The sequence below is a fragment of the Bombina bombina genome, chromosome 6, assembly GCF_027579735.1.
Source record: "Bombina bombina isolate aBomBom1 chromosome 6, aBomBom1.pri, whole genome shotgun sequence".
Classification (NCBI taxonomy): Eukaryota; Metazoa; Chordata; class Amphibia; order Anura; family Bombinatoridae; genus Bombina; species Bombina bombina.
Window position 1 is genome coordinate 14100484 of NC_069504.1, and position 22787 is coordinate 14123270.

The window sequence follows — 22787 nt, forward strand, 5'->3', positions numbered from 1 at the left end:
AGTACAGCCAGACGGTTAAGACTTTCCATGCCGTCCTAACAGAGCTAAAGCCCATAGCTGTTAGGACGGAATGTCCTAACAGCAGGAAAGGGTTAATTTCATGAGACACAAGATGTTTGTAGACAGACATGTAAAACAGACTTGGAGGTGATCAGCCAGAGGTAAAATAAAATTCTAGAACTGCAGTACCCAGGGTTTAGAATGCATATACAAGTCTGTTTATATAAATACACACTCCTCTGTAAAAGCTTAAAAGCTGCTGGAAACCGCAAGTCTGGAGCTAACTTTAAATGCAGTAAACAATGGACCAAATGATTCATCAGAGCAGAGATTAAATTCAATATCAATAAAGATACAAACTAGAACAGAGGAAACAGGGTTATAGGACACACATTACAGCTCTGCAATAAGCGCTACACAAATGAGATTTTTGTTTCCATTACAAGAGCTTATAGGGTGATAGATGCTCTTCCCAGTCCTGATGGGCACAGGATACAGCAGTATAAAGTAACAGAATGAGCTAAAACCTTTGACGGTGGTAATGGCCAAAAGGCCTGTTGGGAAACAAATAGCAAAGATGCGGGCGCAGCCAGAAAGAGCGTTCACTGTTTAGTTACATAATACACAAACCGCTGCCGACACAACCGGATGCCCTGACAACACAGTGGTGGATGTAACACTGTCTGTATTTTAACGTGAAGGGAATAAAAGGTGTTTTTACTGAAGCGGACTCCCCGGTTTGTTCATTTTTATCAAGTATACTAGCCGGGCCCGTATCTTCACAAGGTGGAGTACGGTTGTCCCAAAATATAACAAGCTGGAATAAATAGCTAAAAGGCCCAACTCACCAAACCCCTACTGGGACACAGTTAAATAAACATAGTATCCAAGCAGGGCTAGGGGTGAGAGAGCAACAAGACTAAAGTCAGTAGTTCATTCTAGTATTTAAATCAGCTCATGTTAAAATGTTTAGTCGTACTATACAGACGAAAACAAACTTGCATAGGCGAGAGCAGAGACATCCAAGGTATTTAGATATTGGTAAAGCAGGTAATTGCAGCAATAGTGCCAGGTAGGGCTGTAACTAACAATTATTTTCATAATCTATTAATCAGATGATTATTTTTTCGATTAATGGACTAATCTGATTTAAAAATAATTAAAAAAATCCATGTATTTAAATTAAAATCCACAAACTGATTATTACAAATATAAAAAAACTTCAGACTAAAATCTTTACATTAACACAATTAAGCAGCAGAGCACATTTTTATGATACAGCAAAACCACAAACTGAAAAGAGGTAAAAAGGAGGTAGACTATCACCGCTTCTAACATTCTGTTATTCATGCTTTCAGAAACTTTGCATTAAAATGCAAAAAGGTCAGCATGGACTCATGCTCCTAGATGAAGTTGACTCTTTTTGCAGCTATTTTGCCTGCAGCAGAGAAGAGGTGCCTGAGAAGCATAAGTAGGGTTTTGCTAATTTCACCACGGTGGGATATTTTTAATTGTTAGCTCTCCACCAAAGTGGCAAGGGATGTCTCAAAGTAAGCCTGGACTTCATTTGAACATAAGAAGATCTTAAATATCTATGTGCAAAGGTAGATAACCAGCTATAAGGTTAGGGAAAAACATAAATTTATGTAAGAACTTACCTGATAAATTCATTTCTTTCATATTAGCAAGAGTCCATGAGCTAGTGACGTATGGGATATACATTCCTACCAGGAGGGGCAAAGTTTCCCAAACCTCAAAATGCCTATAAATACACCCCTCACCACACCCACAATTCATTTTAACGAATAGCCAAGAAGTGGGGTGATGAGAAAAGAGCGAAAGCATCAAATAAGGAATTGGAATAATTGTGCTTTATACAAAAAAAAAAATCATAACCACCACAAAAAAAGGGTGGGCCTCATGGACTCTTGCTAATATGAAAGAAATGAATTTATCAGGTAAGTTCTTACATAAATTATGTTTTCTTTCATGAAATTAGCAAGAGTCCATGAGCTAGTGACGTATGGGATAATAAATACCCAAGATGTGGAACTTCCACACAAGAGTCACTAGAGAGGGAGGGATAAAATAAAGACAGCCAATTCTGCTGAAAAATTAATCCACTACCCAAATCAAAAAAGTTTAAATTTTTATAATGAAAAAAACTGAAAATATAAGCAGAAGAATCAAACTGAAACAGCTGCCTGAAGTACTATTCTACCAAAACTGCTTCTAAAGAAGAGAAAACATCAAAATGGTAGAACATAGAAAAAGTATGCAAAGAAGACCAAGTCATTGCTTTGCAAATCTGATCAACAGAAGCTTCATTCTTAAAAGCCCAGGAAGTAGAAACTTACCTAGTAGAATGAGCCGTAACCCACTGAGGCGGGAATCCACCCGACTCCAAATAAGCATGATGAATCAAAAGTTTAACCAAGATGCCAAATAAATGGCAGAAGCTTTTGACCTTCGTAAAACCAGAAAAGATAACAAATAGACTAGAAGACTATCTGAAATCTGAATAGCTTCAACATAGGATTTCAAAACTCTTACCATATCCAAAGAATGAAATAATCTTGCCAAAGAAGTCTTAGGAAAACAATAATTCCTCCCTAATGTTGATAGAAATCACAACTTTAGGTAAGAATTGAAATGAGGATAGCAAAAACCACCTTATCCTGATGAAAAAATAAGAAAAAGGAGACTCACAAGAAAGTCGGTTGAATATCTTTCTACTTAAGCGCCAACTACACCTATGTGCCCGGATAAAGGTGGAACCTAGCTTCCACTAAAGGAATTATAACTGCAATACTGGAGCTATTATTTAAGAATTTGCCACACATTGTCTTTATTTTTTTCTTCACAGGTATTTTTTTGCATTTTCTCCTGTTGTTTATGAGTGTTTTTGTTTTGTGCACTACACCTTCATAAAGAAGAATCAGGGATAAGAAAGTTTCTACACATCTTTTGACTAGGATTGGAAGACTTCACCAATATTTGTTTCTAGTACTAAGCACTTTTTCTAGTACTTGGTTTATAAGTACATTTTTCACATTTTATATTTTTTCACATTTTTGCCTTTTTTCACACATTGTTTCAATTTTTTAATTTTTTTTTCATTGTCTTTTTGGATACGTTGGATACAAATTGTTTTTTGGGACACATTTTTTTGGATTTGTTACATTTAAAAATACACTGCATTGGGATTGACTTTATGCACGGTACTTTTTTTCATCAAAATTTAGATCACCAGTATCAGGACTTTGAGGACACTTTATCTGGACATTTGCCATTATTGCTTTTTATATTCTTTTAATCATTGTTGTATCTGTTTTATATACACAGCTTTATACAGCACCTATGGTTTTAATCTATGCAAGCCTTTGAACCCACTCAGGCTGTTTAAGCATATCTTTGTATTCATTTGTATTGTTTTTTAAACTGTATTTTCATGGATCAATGATTTAGAAGCCAGAATCTGTTTAACCTTTTAATATTGAACCATTTTATATTAGTATATTTTACATTAGCTGTATTGTTTATTAAAATGAACTTTTATATGTATTCTCGTCACACCTAGCCTTTGTTTATTGGCGCCTGGGAATCCCTTTGACTTGCAGACTCACAAGAAAGAACAGATAATTAAAAATTGTTCTAGCTGAAGATATGTTTAAAAAGAACAATACTTTCCATGAAAGTGAATAATGTCTAGAGAAAACATATGCTCAAATAGAAGAGCCTGTAAAGCCTTTAGAACCAAATTAAAACTGCAAGGAGGAGAAATTGGCTTAACAACAGGTTTGATAAGAACCAAAGCCTGAACAAAATAATGAATAACAGGAAGGAACACTGCCTTACCTTGATGAAAAATCAGAAAAGGAGATCCACAAGAAAGAGCAGAAAACTCAGAAACTCTTCTAGCAGAAGAGATAACCAAAAGGAACAATACTTTCCAAGAAAGTAATTTTAATGTCCAGAGAACGCAAAGGTTCAAACGGAGGAGTCTGTAAAGCCCTCAGTACCAAATTGAGACTCCAAGGAGGAGATATTGACTTAATGACAGGCTTGATACAAACCAAAGCCTGTACAAAACAATGAATATCAGAATGAATAGCAATCTTTCTGTGAAAAAGAACAGAAAGAGTAGAGATTTGTCCTTTCAAAGAACTTGCAGACAAAACCTTATCTAAACCAACCTGAAAAATTGTAAAATTCTAGGAATTCTAAAAGAATGCCAAAAGAATTTATGAGAAGAACACCAAGAAATGTAAGTCTTCCAAACTCGATAATAAATCTTTCTAGAGACAGATTTACAAACCTGTAACATAGTATTAATCACTGAGTCAGAGAAACCTCTATGACTAAGAATCAAAACGTTCAATCTCCATACCTTCAAATTAAATGATTTGAGATCCTGATGGAAAAATGGGCCTTGAGATAAAAGGTCTTGTCTTAACGGAAATGTCCAAGGTTGGCAACTGGCCATCCGAATGAGATCCGCATACCAAAACCTGTGAGGCCATGCTGGAACCACCAGCAGTACAAACAAACGCTCCATTAGAATTTTGGAAGAACTAGAGGCGGAAGATATAGACAGAATGATAATTCCAAGGAAGTGTCAATGCATACGCTACTTCCGCCTGAGGATCCCCGGACCTGAAATAGGCCCCTGGGAAGTTCCTTGTTAAGACGAGAGGCCAACAGATCTATTTCTGGAAGCCCTCACATCTGAAAAATATAAAAACATATCTGGGTAAAGACCATTCTCCCGGATGTAAAGCTTGATTAACAGAGATAATCCGCTTCCCAAATGTCTATACCTAGGAAAAGGACCCCAGAATTTAGATAGGAGCTGGATTTAGCCCAAGCAAATATCCAAGATACTTTTGTCACAGTCTAAAGACTGATAGTCACACCCTGATGATTGACATACACCACAGATGTGATAATGTCTGAAAAAAACAATAAACGTCTCTTCTTCAAAAGAAACCAACTGAAAAACTCTGGGAATGCATGGAGTTCCAAAATATCAAATGGTAATCTCGCCTCCTGGAGATTTCCAAACCCCTTGTGCTGACAGAGAACCTCAGACAGCCTCCCAACCTAAAAGACTCGCATCTATAGAGATCATGGTCCAGGTTGAAAGAATCAAAGAGACCTGTATAACTAAATGATGGTGATCTTAACCACCGAATCAAAGATAGATAAACATAGAATTCGAAGATTTAAAAAGTGAAATCCTAGAATCCCTGCACCATTATTCAGCATAAAAAACTGGAAAGGTTTTCTATGAAAATGAGCAAAGAGAATTGAATCCAATGCTGCAGCCATAAGACCTAAATTTCCATGCATATATAGCAACTGAAGGAAATAATAGAGACTGAAGGTACCGACAGACAAAACCCAATAAAAAAGTCACTTGTATGTTAGAGACAAAGACAGTGACACAATCTATTTGGAAACCTAAAAAAGGTGACCCTTGTGTGAGGAATCAAGAGCTTTTGATAAAAAGATCCTCTAACCATGTCTTGAAAAAACAAAGTTGAATCATATGAGATTTCGTAGTCTCAGAAAATAAAAATAATCTGAATGAAAACAGAAAATGAAGATATGCATCTATTGTATCTAATGAAAACAAATAATGCTATCACTGACCAAAAAAAGGCAGAATAGATCATATAAATACCAATCTAAAAGATGGTACATAATAAAAAGATTTTCTATCTTTGGAACAATGAATAGTTTTGAATAAAAACCCCAAAACCCAGTTCCTAAAAATGGAACTGGAATAAATACCCCAGAAGATTCAAGATCTGAGCAGCGCTTGAGCCCCAACAGGTGATCCGCCGCACTTCAACATTACCCAAAATATATAGGAAAATGTTAGCCTTACTGGAATAGCTGGAATATAATAGAGAGAAAAAGACTTCATAGACGGTTTAACTCTAAATTTTATTCTGTACCAAAATCTAAGAAATTTGGACCGAATAGAACCAAAAAACTTCCAAATAAAAACATGTTACTTGGATAAGAATTAGAATTTTGTTCCTTAGTAAGAACAACCAAACTAAAATAAGCTAAAGTTTTAGTCTTAGAACTCAATCTTGAAGCCCAGAGTAACAGTTAAAGAATTGAATCCAATATGAACCAAATAATTGATTATCTTGGAAAAAAAAGAAATAAGGATTTTTTAGAAATCACAAAATTCTTCTAGCTAAAAACAGCTAAAGACATAGATTAAAACCTCATTTGTGAAAATATTCAATAAAATGAAATTATTAGCATGTTAATCCAGTTAAAAGACCAGTCAACGCACCAGACTTGCATAAACAAATGCAAGAAAACAAGACAAATGCAACAGCACCCAGTCTAACCTCAAAGGAGCAGTAGACTTTGTCCCTTAACAATGCTAAATAAAAACATAATCTGATACTTGATTTTAAAGTAAACAGAAAAAATGAAGCAATTGCAACATCATTCAAATAAAACACAGGTCCAAGAAAAATAATTTTCCTTAAATAGGATACAACCATCTAAAGGAAAAATAAATACTATTTTGCTATAGAAACAATAGCATAATTAGCAGGAGTAGAGATAGCCCCATTAAATTGGAGAATCATCAAAATTGAAATGAACTGCCGGCAAAGAATATAATTTAAAACCTTTAAAGAAGGAATAAAAGAAAATTCCCAGCCTATTCCATTCCCTAGTATGAGGAACTGGGAAAAAAACCTCTGAAAATACAGAAGAATAAATAAGCAGAAATAAAATGTTAGTTAGTCTTGAAAGAACTAATTACCTTAATATCCAAAATAATCAACACCTTTTCAACAAAGAACAAATGTACTTTAAAAATAAAAAAGTGGATTTGATAGTGTCAGTATCTGATGAAGAAAATTCTGAAATAAGAAAAAACATCATCAGAAAAGGATAAATTATGTAGTTGGTCATTTGAAACTTCAATAATTAAAAAAGAAGTTTGAAAAAGACCTAAAAAAATTTATTAGAAGGCACGATGTCAGACTTTAAAATAGAATCAGAAAAATATTCTTATAAATCTTCTACGTAATTCTTGTACATAAGATGTAAAAAGAATAGCAAATATATAAAGCATAAATACTAACGGATTCTGCATGTAAAAGTTTAACATGATAACTTATTACAAACCATAGCTAAAGAAAAAACATTCATAACATTTTTAAAATAAATGAACTTAGCTTTGGTAGGACTGAACTTCAGTCAAAAGCAATCCCTTAGAACGATTTTGAAACAGGAACAGTGAAATCTTGCAATATGTAATAGAAAAAAAACAATATTTAAAGCAAAATTATCAAATTCCTTAAATGACAGTTTCAGGAATGGGAAAAGAAATGCAAAATAATAAGCTTCTAAAAACCAGAAGCAATAAAAAAGTGAAATTTAAATAACCACATTTTTTGGCGCAAAAATGACGCCCACATTATTGGCGCTAAATACAACGCCCATATTCTTTGGCGCCAAGTATGACGCCACATCCTCTGACGCCGAAACAGACGCCCACATTTTTTGGCGGGAAAAAAATGTCTGAATACACATGCGTCAAAAAATGACGTTTACAGAATACAACTTCCGCGCCGGAAATGACAAAAAATTTTGCGCCAAAAAAGTCTGCGCCAAAAATGACGCAATAAAAAGCAACATTTTCTGCCCCCGCGAGCCTAACAGCACGCAGGGAAAATGGTCAATTGAGAATTTTCAAGGTAATGAAAAATAAATTGAATTAAAATGCATTATCCAAAATAATGAAACTGACAGTCTGAATAATAAAGGAATACTGATTATCCTGAATCATGGCAAATATAAGTTTAAAGACATATATTTAGAACTTTACATATAAAGTGCCCAACCATAGCTTAGAGTGTCACAAAAAATAAGATTTACTTACCCCAGGACACTCATCTACATATAGTAGATAGCCAAATCAGTACTGAAACGAGAATCAGTAGAGGTAATGGTATATAAGAGTATATCGTCGATCTGAAAAGGGAGGTAAGAGATTAATCTCTACGACCGATAACAGAGAACCTATGAAATAGATCCCGTAGAAGGAGACCATGGTATTCAAATAGGCAATACTCTTTTCACATCCCTCTGACATTCACTGCACTCGAAGAGGAAAACCGGGCTCCAGCCTGCTGCGAAGCGCATATCAACGAAGAATCTAGCACAAACTTACTTCACCACCTCCACAGGAGGCAAAGTTTGTAAAACTGAATTGTGGGTGTGGTGAGGGGTGTATTTATAGGCATTTTGAGGTTTGGAAAACTTTGCCCCTCCTGGTAGGAATGTATATCCCATACGTCACTAGCTCATGGACTCTTGCTAATCACATGAAAGAAATATCACGTTTTCTCTTAAATTAACAATTATATACTTACAGATGTTGAATCTGTTAAATATCGCAATTTATAAAAATAAAAAAAAAATAAACAAAATACATATAATCAGCAATACCAAGCAATCAGCTAATAATTGTGCAAATAGATAACAGTGCACATTGATTCAAATAAGTACTCAATCTAGGGCTAGGTGTAAATAATAAAAGCTCAGCACTATATTATACAAAGCATAGTCCTAAATCACTGGGTTTAATATAAACAATCCAAATGATGACTCCTATTTCTCGGTCTCACATAAGCCAGGAGAAAAGTTTTAAAGTAGTAAAAAAAAAAAAAAAAACTGTCCAGAAAAAGTAAATAAGTAAATGTCTGTAGATGTCCTAAGGACATAACCATAAAACATAACTTATGCTTACCTGATAAATTTATTTCCGGATATGGCGAGTCCACGGAATCAATTACTAGTGGGAATATCACTCCTGGCCAGCAGGAGGCGGCAAAGAGCACCACAGCAAAGCTGCTATATATGTCACTTCCCTTACCCATAACCTCCAGTCATGCAGCCGAAGGTAAAATGGAAAAAAAAGATAACACAAAAGGTGTAGAGGTGCCTGAGGTTTTAGTTAAAAAAACTAAATTTATGCTTACCTGATAAATTACTTTCTTTTACAATATGACGAGTCCACGGATTTCATCCTTACTTGTGGGATATTAACCTCCTCCAAATAGGAAGTGGCCAAGAGCACCACAGCAGAGCTGTATATAGCCCCTACCCTTCCACTCCACCCTCAGTCATTCGGCCGAAGGTTATAGGAAGAGAAAAGGGTAAAAGGTGCAGAGGTGACTGAAGTTTTTAAAAAAATAAAATAAACCCGTCTTTAAATAACAGGGTGGGCCGTGGACTCGTCATATCGTAAAAGAAAGTAATTTATCAGGTAAGCATAAATTTAGTTTTGTTTTACAAAGATATGAGTCCACAGATTTCATCCTTACTTGTGGGAAACCAATACCAAAGCAATAGGAAACTGATGAAAGGGAGGGACAAGATAGGAACCTAAACAGAAGGCACCACTGCTTGAAGAACCTTTCTCCCAAAGATAGTCTCAGAAGAAGCAAAAGTATCAAATTTGGAAAATTTGGAAAAAGTGTGAGGGGACGACCAAGTCGCAGCCTTACAAATCTGTTCAACAGATGCATCGTTTTTAAAAACCCATGTGGAAGCCACAGCCCTAGAAGAATGAGCAGTAATTCTCTCAGGAGGCTGCTGTCCAGCAGTCTCATATGCCAGGCGGATGATACTTCTCAGCCAAAAAGAAAGAGGTAGCCATAGCTTTCTGACCCCTACGCTTTCCAGAATAAACAATGAATAATGAAGATGATTGACGGAAATACTTGGTTGCCTGTGAGTAAAACTTTAAGGCACGGACCACGTCCAAGTTAAGCAACAGACGCTCCTTCTTAGAAGAAGGATTAGGACACAAGGAAGGAACAACAATATCCTGATTAATATTCTTATTCAAAACAACCTTAGGAAGGAACCCAGGTTTGGTACGTAAAAACCACCTTATCAGAATGAAATATGAGATAAGGCGAACCACACTGTAATGCTGAAAGCTCAGAAACTCTTTGAGCAGAAGAAATAGCAACCAAAAACAGAACTTTCCAAGACAATAGTTTAATATCTATGGAATGCATAGGTTCAATCAGAACCCCTTGCAGAACTTGAAGAATTAAATTAAAACTCCAGGGAGGAGTAATAGGTCTAAATACAGGCTTAATTCTAGATAGAATCTGACAAAAAGACTGAACATCTGATACATTTGCCAAAAGTTTGTGAAACAGAATTGACAAAACTGAAATTTGTCCCTTTAAGGAACTTGCTGATAACCCTTTCTCCAATCCTTCTTGGAGAAAAGACAAAATCCTAGGAATTCTAACTTTACTCCATTTGGATTTACACCAAAAAGATATTTACGCCATATCTTATGATACATTTTTCTAGTGACAGGCTTTCTAGCCTGTATCAAAGTATTGATAATTGAACCAGAGAATCCTCGCTTCGATAAAATCAAGCGTTCAATCTCCACGCAGTCAGTTGCAGAGAAATTAGATTTGGATGTTGGAAAGTACCTTGAATGAGAAGGTCCTGTCTCAACAGAAGTTTCCACGGGGGCAGAGGAAATGTCCACTAGATCCGCATACCAAGACCTGCGTGGCCACGCAGGCGCTATCAGGATCACTGAAGCTCTCTCCTGTTTAATTCGAGCAATCACGCGTGGGAGGAGAGGAAACGGCGGAAACACATAAGCTAGGCTGAACAACCAAGGTACTGCCAAGGCATCTATCAGTTTGGCCTTGACCGGGATCCGTATCTTGGAAGCTTGGCATTCTGACGAGATGCCATCAAAACCAATTCCGGTCTGCCCCATCTGAGAATCAATGAGGCAAATACCTCCGGAGGAAGTTCCCACTCCCCCAGATGAAAAGTCTGTTGACTTAGAAAATCTGCTTCCCAATTCTCTACCCCTGGGATGTAGATCGCTGACAGACAACAAGAGTGGGCCTGTGCCCAACTGATTATCTTGGATACTTCTATCATCGCTAAGGAACTCCTTGTACCCCCTGATGATTGACATATGCCACAGTCGTTAAGTTGTCCGACTGGAATCTGAAGAATTTGGCCGAAGCCAACTGAGGCCACGCCTGAAGCACATTGAATATTGCTCTCAGTTCCAGAATATTGATTGGAAGTAGAGACTCCACCTGAGTCCAAACACCTTGAGCCTTCAGGGAGTTCCAAACTGCACCCCAGCCCAGAAGGCTGGCATCTGTTGTCACTATCACCCACGAGGGTCTGCAGAAACAATTGCCCTGGGACAGATGATCTGGCGACAACCACCAAAGAAGAGTGTTTCTGGTCTCTTGATCCAGAATTATCTTTGGAGATAAATCCGCATAATCCCCATTCCACTGACCGAGCATGCACAGTTGCAGTGGTCCGAGATGAAAGCGAGCAAATGGAACAATGTCCATTGCCCCTACCATTAATCCGATTACCTCCATACACTGAACCACTGATGGCCGAGGAATGGACAAAAGTGCTTGGCAAGTATTCAAAATCTTTGATTTTCTGACCTCCGTCAGAAATACTTTCATGGCTACTGAGTCGGTCAGAGTTCCCAGAAAAGGAACCCTTGTCTGTGGAACAAGTGAACTCTTCTCTATGTTAACCTTCCAGCCGTGAGTTCTCAGAAAAGACAATACTTTGTCCGCGTGAGATTTTGTCAGATGATATGTTAATGCCTGAATCAGAATATCGTCCAGATAAGGTGCCACCGCTATCCCTTGCAGTCTGAGAACCGCCAAAAGAGACCCTAGAACCTTGGTGAAGATTCTGGGTGCTGTGGCCAACCCAAAAGGAAGAGCCACGAACTGATAATGTTTGTCCAATAAGGCAAACCTTAAAGATCATCATCTGTTTCTGAGGATTGGAATATGAAGGCAAGAATCCTTCAAATCCACGGTAGTCATATATTGACCCTCCTGGATCATTGGCAAAATCGTGCGAATTGTCTCCATCTTGAATGATGGAACTCTTAGAAATTTGTTTAGACACTTGAGGTCCAAAATGGGTTTGAATGTTCCATCTTTTTTGGGTACCACAAATAGGTTTGAGTAAAACCCCTGTCCAAATTTTGGAACAGGACAGATTACTTCCATAGTAAAAAGGTCTTTTACACAGGGTAAGAAGGCATCTCTCTTTATCTGGTTTGCAGATAATTTTTAAAGATGAAATCTCCCTCTTGGGAGAAAATCCTTGAATTCCAATTGATAACTGTGGGTCACTATTTCTAGTGCCCAGGAATCCTGAACATCACTTGCCCAAGCCTGAGGAAAGAAAGTCTGCCCCCTACTAGATCCGGTCCCAGATCGGGAAAGAAAAGAAAAAAAGAAGAAAAAAAGAAGAAGAAAGAAGAAAAAAAGAAAAAAGAAGAAGGAAGAAAAAAGAAGAAAAAAGAAAAAAAAAAGAAAAAAGAAGAAAAAAGAAGAAAGAAAAAAGAAAAAAAAAAGAAAAAAGAAGAAAAAAGAAGAAAGAAAAAAGAAAAAAAAAAGAAGAAAGAAAAAAGAAGAAAGAAAAAAGAAGAAAAAAGAAAAAAAAGAAGAAAGAAAAAAAAGAAGAAAAAAGAAGAAAAAAGAAGAAAAAAGAAGAAAAAAGAAGAAGAAAAAAGAAAAAAAAAGAAGAAGAAAAAAGAAAAAAAAGAAGAAAAAAAAGAAGAAAAAAGAAGAAAAAAGAAGAAAAAAGAAGAAAAAAGAAGAAAAAAGAAGAAAAAAGAAGAAAAAAGAAAGAAAAAAGAAAAAAGAAAAAAGAAGAAAAAAGAAGAAAGAAAAAAGAAAGAAAAAAGAAAGAAAAAAGAAAGAAAAAAGAAGAAAAAAGAAGAAAGAAAAAAGAAGAAAAAAGAAGAAAGAAAAAAGAAGAAAGAAAAAAGAAAAAAGAAGAAAAAAGAAGAAAAAGAAAGAAAGAAAAAGAAAGAAAAAAGAAGAAAGAAAAAAGAAGAAAAAAGAAGAAAGAAAAAAGAAGAAAAAAGAAGAAGAAAGAAAGAAAGAAAAAAGAAAAAAGAAGAAAGAAGAAAGAAGAAAAACAGAATTTATGTTTACCTGATAAATTACTTTCTCCAACGGTGTGTCCGGTCCACGGCGTCATCCTTACTTGTGGGATATTCTCTTCCCCAACAGGAAATGGCAAAGAGCCCAGCAAAGCTGGTCACATGATCCCTCCTAGGCTCCGCCTACCCCAGTCATTCGACCGACGTAAAGGAGGAATATTTGCATAGGAGAAACCATATGATACCGTGGTGACTGTAGTTAAAGAAAATAAATTATCAGACCTGATTAAAAAACCAGGGCGGGCCGTGGACCGGACACACCGTTGGAGAAAGTAATTTATCAGGTAAACATAAATTCTGTTTTCTCCAACATAGGTGTGTCCGGTCCACGGCGTCATCCTTACTTGTGGGAACCAATACCAAAGCTTTAGGACACGGATGAAGGGAGGGAGCAAATCAGGTCACCTAAATGGAAGGCACCACGGTTTGCAAAACCTTTCTCCCAAAAATAGCCTCAGAAGAAGCAAAAGTATCAAACTTGTAAAATTTGGTAAAAGTGTGCAGTGAAGACCAAGTCGCTGCCCTACATATCTGATCAACAGAAGCCTCGTTCTTGAAGGCCCATGTGGAAGCCACAGCCCTAGTGGAATGAGCTGTGATTCTTTCAGGAGGCTGCCGTCCGGCAGTCTCATAAGCCAATCTGATGATGCTTTTAATCCAAAAAGAGAGAGAGGTAGAAGTTGCTTTTTGACCTCTCCTTTTACCAGAACAAACAACAAACAAGGAAGATGTTTGTCTAAAATCCTTTGTAGCATCTAAATAGAATTTTAGAGCGCGAACAACATCCAAATTGTGCAACAAACGTTCCTTCTTTGAAACTGGATCTTAAAGCCTTAAAAGTATTGCACACCAAATTTGGAAGCTTTAACCCTTAAAATAACGGAACCGGAGCCGTTTTTATCTTTAACCCCTTTACAGTCCCTGGTATCTGCTTTGCTGAGACCCAACCAAGCCCAAAGGGGAATACGATACCAAATGACGCCTTCAGAAAGTCTTTTTTATGTATCAGAGCTCCTCACACATGCGACTGCATGTCATGCTTCTCAAAAACAAGTGCGCAATACCGGCGCGAAAATGAGGCTCTGCCTATGATTAGGGAAAGCCCCTAGAGAATAAGGTGTCTAAAACAGTGCCTGCCGATAATATTTTACAAAAATACCCATATTAAATGATTCCTCAAGGCTAAATATGTTATATATGAATCGATTTAGCCCAGAAAATGTCTACAGTCTTAACAAGCCCTTGTGAAGCCCTTATTTACTCTGTAATAAAAATGGCTTACCGGATCCCATAGGGAAAATGACAGCTTCCAGCATTACATCGTCTTGTTAGAATGTGTCATACCTCAAGCAGCAAAAGTCTGCTCACTGTTCCCTAGTTAAACACTAAAAAACTCTAAGCCATCTCCGTGGAGATGTTGCCTGTACAACGGCAAAGAGAATGACTGGGGTAGGCGGAGCCTAGGAGGGATCATGTGACCAGCTTTGCTGGGCTCTTTGCCATTTCCTGTTGGGGAAGAGAATATCCCACAAGTAAGGATGACGCCGTGGACCGGACACACCTATGTTGGAGAAGAAAGAAGAAAGAAGAAAGAAGAAAGAAGAAAGAAGAAAGAAGAAAGATTCAATTCTGGCACAAAAAGGGTCTTACCTTTAAAGGGAATAGCTAAAAGCTTATGTTTTGATTACATCAGCAGACCAAGATTTGAGCCCCAATGCTCTACGTGCTAAACTAGCAAATCCTGCATTTTTTGCCGCTAATTTAGCAATTTAAAAAGTGGCATCAGTAATAAAAGAATTAGCTAGCTTAAGAGCCTTAATTCTATCTAGAATGTCATCTAATGGAGTCTCAACCTTAAGAGACTCTTCTAGAGCCTCAAACCAAAAAGCTGCTGCAGTAGTTACTGGAACAATGCAAGCCGTAGGTTGTAAAAGAAATCCCTGATTACCAAATAATTTCTTTAGTAGACCCTCTAATTTCTTATCCAGAGGATCCTTGAAAGCACAACTATCCTCAATGGGTATAGTAGTACGCTTAGCTAGGGAAGATATAGCTCCCTCTACCTTAGGGACCGCTTGCCATGAGTCCCGAATGGTATCTGATATAGGAAAGATTTTCTTAAAATTAGGAGAGGGAGAAAACGGTATACCTGGTCTATCCCATTCCTTACTAATAATTTCCGAAATTCTCTTAGGAACCGGAAAAACATCAGTGTAAGTAGGAACTTCCAAATATTTATCCATTTTACACAATTTCTCTGGAGGAATCACAATAGGATCACAATCATCCAGAGTCGCTAAAACCTCCCTAAGCAACAGGCAGAGGTGTTCAAGCTTAAATTTAAATGACATAGCATCCGAATCTGTCGTAGGTAAAACATTTCCTGAATCTGAAATTTCACCCTCAGACAGTAATTCCCTGATCCATAACTCAGAGCACTGTGAGGGAACATCGGAAATAGCTAATAAAGCATCAGAGGATTCAGTATTTACATTAATACTTGACCTACTGCATTTACCCTGCAACACTGGTAATTTAGACAATACCTCTGTAAGGGTAGTTAACATAACTGCAGCCATCTCCTGAAGAGTAAAGGAATTAGACGCACTAGAAGTACTAGGCGTTGCGTGTGTGGGCATAAAGGTTGTGACACTTGGGAAGAATTGGATGGCATATCCTGATTCTCTTCAGACTGAGAATCATCCTTAGGCACACTTACTTTATTTAAAATATGCTTTTTACATTGTAAAGCCCTTTCAGTACAAAAGTTACACAATGTTAGAGGGGGGTTGCACAATAGCTTCTAAACACATAGAACAATGAGAAACCTTAATGTTAGACATGTTGAACAGACTAGTAATACCACAAAAGTAGTTTAAACACTTATTTATAGCATAAAATAAACATTAGAAAAAATGTGTACTGTGCCTTTAAGAAAAGAAAAAGTGAACAATTTTTCCAAAATGCACAAAAAACGTTAAATTATTCCCAAATTTAACTCAATATCGTTGGTTAATTCAAAAATTACTGCACCCAGAAGGAAGAGCAGAAATAATGCTTTAGAAGTACTTATATCAACATGTAGTCAATAGATAGATAAAAATACGCTCAGCGCCAGAGCTGTGGCGCCTACCTGCCCCCAGGGTACTTTGAATCAGGTTTCCAACCCTTCAGACCAGCTACACAGTGTAGGAGCCGAGTTACTGTTTGCTGCTGCTAAGCCTGAAGAAATTGCTCCAAAATAGGCTCCGCCCCTTAAGGTCAAAAGTTGGAGTAGGTCCAAACAACACCACATGGAAATGCAGTTTTGCACTAAAGTAAAAATACACACACAATATAACCCTCAAGCATAAAACCAATAAGTTTTAAGTGCCAAAAATAAAAAACATAAAACATCGTTTTTTATATTGTCTCCCATGTCACATAATGCCCAAATATCAACTAATGATAAATATAAAATAGGGACTCCAGTAACACCCCTCTTATTAAAATAGGTTTTACTGCTTACCCCATTCCCATATATGGAAATAATGCCAGCCAGTTCTGATACACCAAGTCTCCTCAGAAAAAAAAGGCTGCACATACCTTAATGCTGCTTGTAGCATGAAACCGGTCTCATGATTACCTTCAGAAGTCTTGTGGGAACCAGCTTGGATCTTAGTTACAAATGCTAAGATCATCAAACCTCAGGGCAGAAATCTTCTTCCATATCCCCCTGAGGAAAATAGTATGCACCGGTACCATTTAAAATAAAAAAAACTTCTTAATTGAAGAAACTAAAACTAACCTCACTTTACCATATCTTCCTAGTATAACACAGGCAAAGAGAATGACTGGGGGTGGAGGGGAAGGGGAGGGGCTATATATACAGCTCTGCTGTGGTGCTCTTTGCCACTTCCTGTTAGCAGGAGGTTAATATCGCACAAGTAAGGATGAAATCCGTGGACTCGTCATATCTTTGTAAAAGAAAATCATATTTGGAAAAATTATGCAGAGGGGACCAAGTTGCAGCCTTGCAAATCTGTTCTACAGAAACTTCCTTCTTGAAAGCCCAAGAAGAAGGGACAGCCCTAGTGAAATGAGATGAAATTCTCTCAGGAGGCTGCTGTCCAGCAGTCTCATAAACTGAACGCATTATACTAATCAAACAAAGTGAAAGAAGTAGCTGAAGCTCTCTGACCTTCATGTTTCCCAGAGAAACAAACAGCAAACTGGCGACAATCCTTAGTCGCCTGTAGATAGAAAATAAAAGCACGCACATCAAAGTTGTGCAACAAATGTTCCTTATGAGAAGATAGATAAGAACACAGAGAAGGAACAACAATTTTCTGATTAATATATCTATCAAAAAATCACTTAGGAAGAAAACCTAACTAATACGAATAACCGCTTTAACTGCATGAAAGATAAGTTAAGGCGAATCACACTGCAAAACAGAGCTTCAAGACTCTCCAAGCAGAAGAGATAGCAATGAGAAACAAAACCTTCCAAAATAACTTAATATCTATGGAAAGTAAAGGCTCAAACAGAGCATACTGCAAATCTTTAAGAACAAGGGTAAACCCCTAAAGGGGAGCAACCAATTTAAACACAGGCCTGATGTAGACCAGTGCCTGACAAAAAAAATTTGCACATCTGGCACGTCTTGCTTATGTAGCAAAAAAAGACAATGCAGAAAACTGAGCCTTCAGGGTACTGACCGACAAACCCTTCTCCAGACCATCCTGGAGAAAGGATAAAAATTTCAGAAAAACTTCCGCTTAGACAAAACTAAGTGTCCAATCTTCAAGCAGTCAGCTTCAGAGATTATAGATAAAGGAAGACCAAGAATCCGCAGTCCTTCCTCAGAGGTAGTCTCCAAGGTGGAGAGACGACATTTCCACTAGGTCTGCATACAAGATTCTGCGAGGCCACGCAGGGGCTAATAAAATCACTGCTGCTCTCATCTGAAAATACGAGTAATGACTCGTGGAAAGAGAACAAACACAGGAATAAAAAAAAATTAAAAAAAAGTATGCAAGACTGAAATCCAAGAAAAACGTCAGAACATCTATCAGGACGGTCTGCGGATAACATGACCATAAACCTTACCTTCAAAACTTGGCGTTCTGTCGAAATGCCCACAGAAGCAAACTCCTGAAACCCCCCATGTGAGGGTCTACCTAGAGAATACTTCCGGATGGAAATGCTTACCCCCCGGGATGAATGATCAGTCTGTTTAGAAGTACGACTCCCAATTGTCCACCCCTGGAAAGTGGATGACAGACAGCAAATGTGAGCTTCCTTCCACTGAACAATCCAAGTCACCTCCTACATGGCTAAGGAACCCCTAGTTCCTCCTAATGGTTGATATAAACCCTAGAGGTGATATTGTCCGACTGGAACCAAGCTAGGAACAACTGAGGACAAGTCATCAGAGCATTGCTAATTGCTCTCACCTCCAAGATGTTTAAAGAGGAGAGCAGACACTTCCAAGTCCATATTCGTTAAAGACCCAGACAGCTTACCAGCCCAGCAGGTTGGCATCCGTGTTCACATCATCCAGGAATATCTCCAGAAACACGCGCAAGGAGATAGCTACTACTGAAAAAAATACTACGGAAGAAAGTCTCGTCATCTGATCTAAATCTATCCTTTAGGACAGATCCAAAAGTTCTCCATGTCATGGAAAATAGCAAACTGAATTATGTCCATGCAATACCATCAGACCAATTCCCTCCATACACAGGGTCACAGAAAAGTGAAGAAAAATTAACTGCAGCTGAATCCAAACTCCCAACCTCCTGGTTGCAAGATGGCTAAGCTATGCACCAGACACTAAAACTTACTGTTGGCCGGACAGAAGACTGCAGAGTGGGGAAAAGGAATAAATCCTTGATTTTCTGACCTCTGAAAGACATCTCCTAGATAAAGAATCAAATAAAGGTCCAAGCATACCGCACCTGGTGTTCCCAGGCGGTCTCCCATCCAGGTACTGACCAGACCTGACCCTGCATAACTTCCGAGATCAAATTAAATTGGGTGCATTAAGGGTATTGTGGCAGTAGCCCCAAATAAATTACCCTTGTGGATAGAAAAAGGGAACTCTTCTCCAGATTCATTTCCCATCCCTGGAAAAGATTGAACAAGATCTCAAAAGAGAGTTAGCTTGATGTCAGGATGATACCTAAACGATATATTGTCCAGAAAAACACACTTGCAATATCCCAAGTCCTAAAGGTTTGACTGGGATGGCACAAACAAAGAAAACTAGAGAAGATTCAGATTAAGGAAACAATAAATCTCTCAGGTCTAAGTTCGTTATGAACAGGCCCACTAGAACGAAAGGAGAAAGGATACTACTTGTAAGGACAGAATCTGAAATATGAGGTAAAAACCTATATATCCCATTCCCAAACTGGGACTGGAACTGTCACTCCCAGAGATGAAGACCCTGAATCCAGATCAAGAAATGCTACTCATCCTACCTGGATTGCAGATACTCTAGAAAGAGAAATCTGCCGCTGGAAGGAAATCTTAGATTGGACTTGAAAAGGCATGACCTAAACAAAGTCTCATCCTTAAAAGGAGACACTAGAAGCATGTATTTGGAGGAAACAAACAATTTAATATGCAACTGCAGAAATATAAAGCCTAGGCTGTACCACTAAACCACAGGTAGGCTTCTCAGCTGACCATAAATTTCAGCCACAATGCCTGGCGGCTAGTACAGCAATTCTAATAAGACAAGACATTGCTCTAAATAAAACAAAACCTCAGCTTCTTACCAATGTCAGAAAGAAAAACTAGATTATCTCTGCAGAGATCTAAAGTTCTCTGATCAAAAGTAGTAAGTTCCATTCTACTAAAGACACCGCGCATTTCAAAAGAGATAGCGACAGGAAATCCTAAAAAGTTAATTTATGCTTACCTGATAAATTAATTTCTTCTATGATATGACTAGTCCACGGATTCATCCTTTACTTGTGGGATATTATCCTCCTGCTAACAGGAAGTGGCAAAGAGCACCACAGCAGAGCTGTCTATATAGCTCCCCCCTTAGCTCCACCCCCAAGTCATTCGTCCAAAGGTACAGGAAGAAAAACAGAATTTATGCTTACCTGATAAATTACTTTCTCCAACGGTGTGTTCGGTCCACGGCGTCATCCTTACTTGCGGGAATATCTCTTCCCCAACAGGAAATGGCAAAGAGTCCCAGCAAAGCTGGCCATATAGTCCCTCCTAGGCTCCGCCCACCCCAGTCATTCGACCGACGGACAGGAGGAAAAATATAGGAGAAACCATATGGTACCGTGGTGACTGTAGTTGGAGAAAATAATTCATCAGACCTGATTAAAAAAACCAGGGCGGGCCGTGGACCGGACACACCGTTGGAGAAAGTAATTTATCAGGTAAGCATAAATTCTGTTTTCTCCAACATTGGTGTGTCCGGTCCACGGCGTCATCCTTACTTGTGGGAACCAATACCAAAGCTTTAGGACACGGATGAAGGGAGGGAGCAAATCAGGTTACCTAAACGGAAGGCACCACGGCTTGCAAAACCTTTCTCCCAAAAATAGCTTCCGAAGAAGCAAAAGTATCAAATTTGTAAAATTTGGCAAAAGTGTGCAGTGAAGACCAAGTCGCTGCCTTACATATCTGGTCAACAGAAGCCTCGTTCTTGAAGGCCCAAGTGGAAGCCACAGCCCTAGTGGAGTGAGCTGTGATTCTTTCAGGAGGCTGCCGTCCGGCAGTCTCATAAGCCAATCGGATGATGCTTTTAAGCCAAAAGGAAAGAGAGGTAGAAGTCGCTTTTTGACCTCTCCTTTTACCAGAATAGACAACAAACAAAGAAGATGTTTGTCTGAAATCTTTTGTAGCCTCTAAATAGAATTTTAGAGCACGGACTACGTCCAAATTGTGTAACAAACGTTCCTTCTTTGAAACTGGATTCGGACATAAAGAAGGTACAACTATCTCCTGGTTAATATTCTTGTTAGAAACAACCTTTGGAAGAAAACCAGGCTTAGTACGCAAAACCACCTTATCTGCATGGAACACCAGATAGGGCGGAGAACATTGCAGAGCAGATAACTCTGAAACTCTTCTAGCAGAAGAAATAGCAACCAAAAACAAAACTTTCCAAGATAGTAACTTAATATCTATGGAATGTAAAAGGTTCAAACGGAACCCCTTGAAGAACTGAAAGAACTAGATTTAGACTCCAGGGAGGAGTCAAAGGTCTGTAAACAGGCTTGATCCTAACCAGAGCCTGAACAAAAGCTTGAACATCTGGCACAGCTGCCAGTCTTTTGTGTAGTAAGACAGATAAAGCAGAGATCTGTCCCTTTAGAGAACTTGCAGATAATCCTTTCTCCAAACCTTTGATCCTGGCTACCAGCCTGGGAATGAGAGGAAACGGTGGAAATACATAAGCTAGGTTGAAGGTCCAAGGTGCTACTAGTGCATCGACTAGAGTCGCCTTGGGATCCCTGGATCTGTAGCAAGGAACCTTGAAGTTCTGACGAGACGCCATCAGATCCATGTCTGGAATGCCCCATGATTGAGTTAGTTGGGCAAAGATCTCCGGGTGGAGTTCCCACTCCCCCGGATGGAATGTCTGACGACTCAGATAATCCGCTTCCCAGTTTTCCACACCTGGGATGTGGATCGCAGATAGGTGGCAGGAGTGATCCTCCGCCCATTGAATTATTTTGGTCACTTCTTTCATCGCCAGGGAACTCCTTGTTCCCCCCTGATGACTGATATACGCAACGGTCGTCATGTCTGATTGGAATCTTATGAATCTGGCCTTTGCTAGCTGAGGCCAAGCCCTGAGAGCATTGAAGATCGCTCTTAGTTCCAGAATGTTTATCGGGAGAAGAGACTCTTCCCGAGACCATAGTCCCTGAGCTTTCAGGGACTCCCAGACCGCTCCCCAGCCCACTAGACTGGCGTCGGTCGTGACAATGACCCACTCTGGTCTGTGGAAGCTCATTCCCTGGGATAGATGGTCCAGGGTCAGCCACCAACGGAGTGAATCTCTGGTCTTCTGATCTACTTGAATCATTGGAGACAAGTCTGTATAATCCCCATTCCACTGTTTGAGCATGCACAGTTGTAATGGTCTTAGATGAATTTGTGCAAAAGGAACTATGTCCATTGCTGCAACCATCAACCCTACTACTTCCATGCACTGCGCTATGGAAGGACGTGGAACAGAATGAAGAACTTGACAAGTGCTTAGAAGTTTTGACTTTCTGACCTCTGACAGAAAAATACTCATTTCTAAGGAATCTATTATTGTTCCCAAGAAGGGAACTCTTGTCGACGGAGACAGAGAACTTTTTTCTATGTTCACCTTCCATCCGTGTGATCTGAGAAAGGCCAGAACGATGTCTGTATGAGCCTTTGGTTTTGACAGGGACGACGCTTGTATTAGAATGTCGTCCAAGTAAGGTACTACTGCAATGCCCCTCGGTCTTAGAACTGCTAGAAGGGACCCTAGTACCTTTGTGAAAATCCTTGGAGCAGTGGCTAACCCGAATGGGAGGGCCACAAACTGGTAATGTTTGTCCAGAAAGGCGAACCTTAGGAACTGATGATGTTCTTTGTGGATAGGAATATGTAGGTACGCATCCTTTAGATCCACGGTAGTCATAAATTGACCTTCCTGGATAGTGGGTAGAATCGTTCGAATGGTTTCCATCTTGAACGATGGTACCCTGAGAAATTTGTTTAGGATCTTCAAATCCAAAATTGGTCT

General features: G+C 38.6%; 1 protein-coding gene and 1 pseudogene across 1 annotated transcript in view; both read right to left on the bottom strand.

Annotated features, from left to right (window-relative positions):
- The window catches only part of PPP6R2 (protein phosphatase 6 regulatory subunit 2), a gene marked incomplete in the record, with an annotated part of 934057 nt that overhangs the window by 851391 nt on the left and 59879 nt on the right, over nucleotides 1–22787 (bottom strand).
- Nucleotides 18973–19091, bottom strand: LOC128665257 (uncharacterized; annotated as a pseudogene).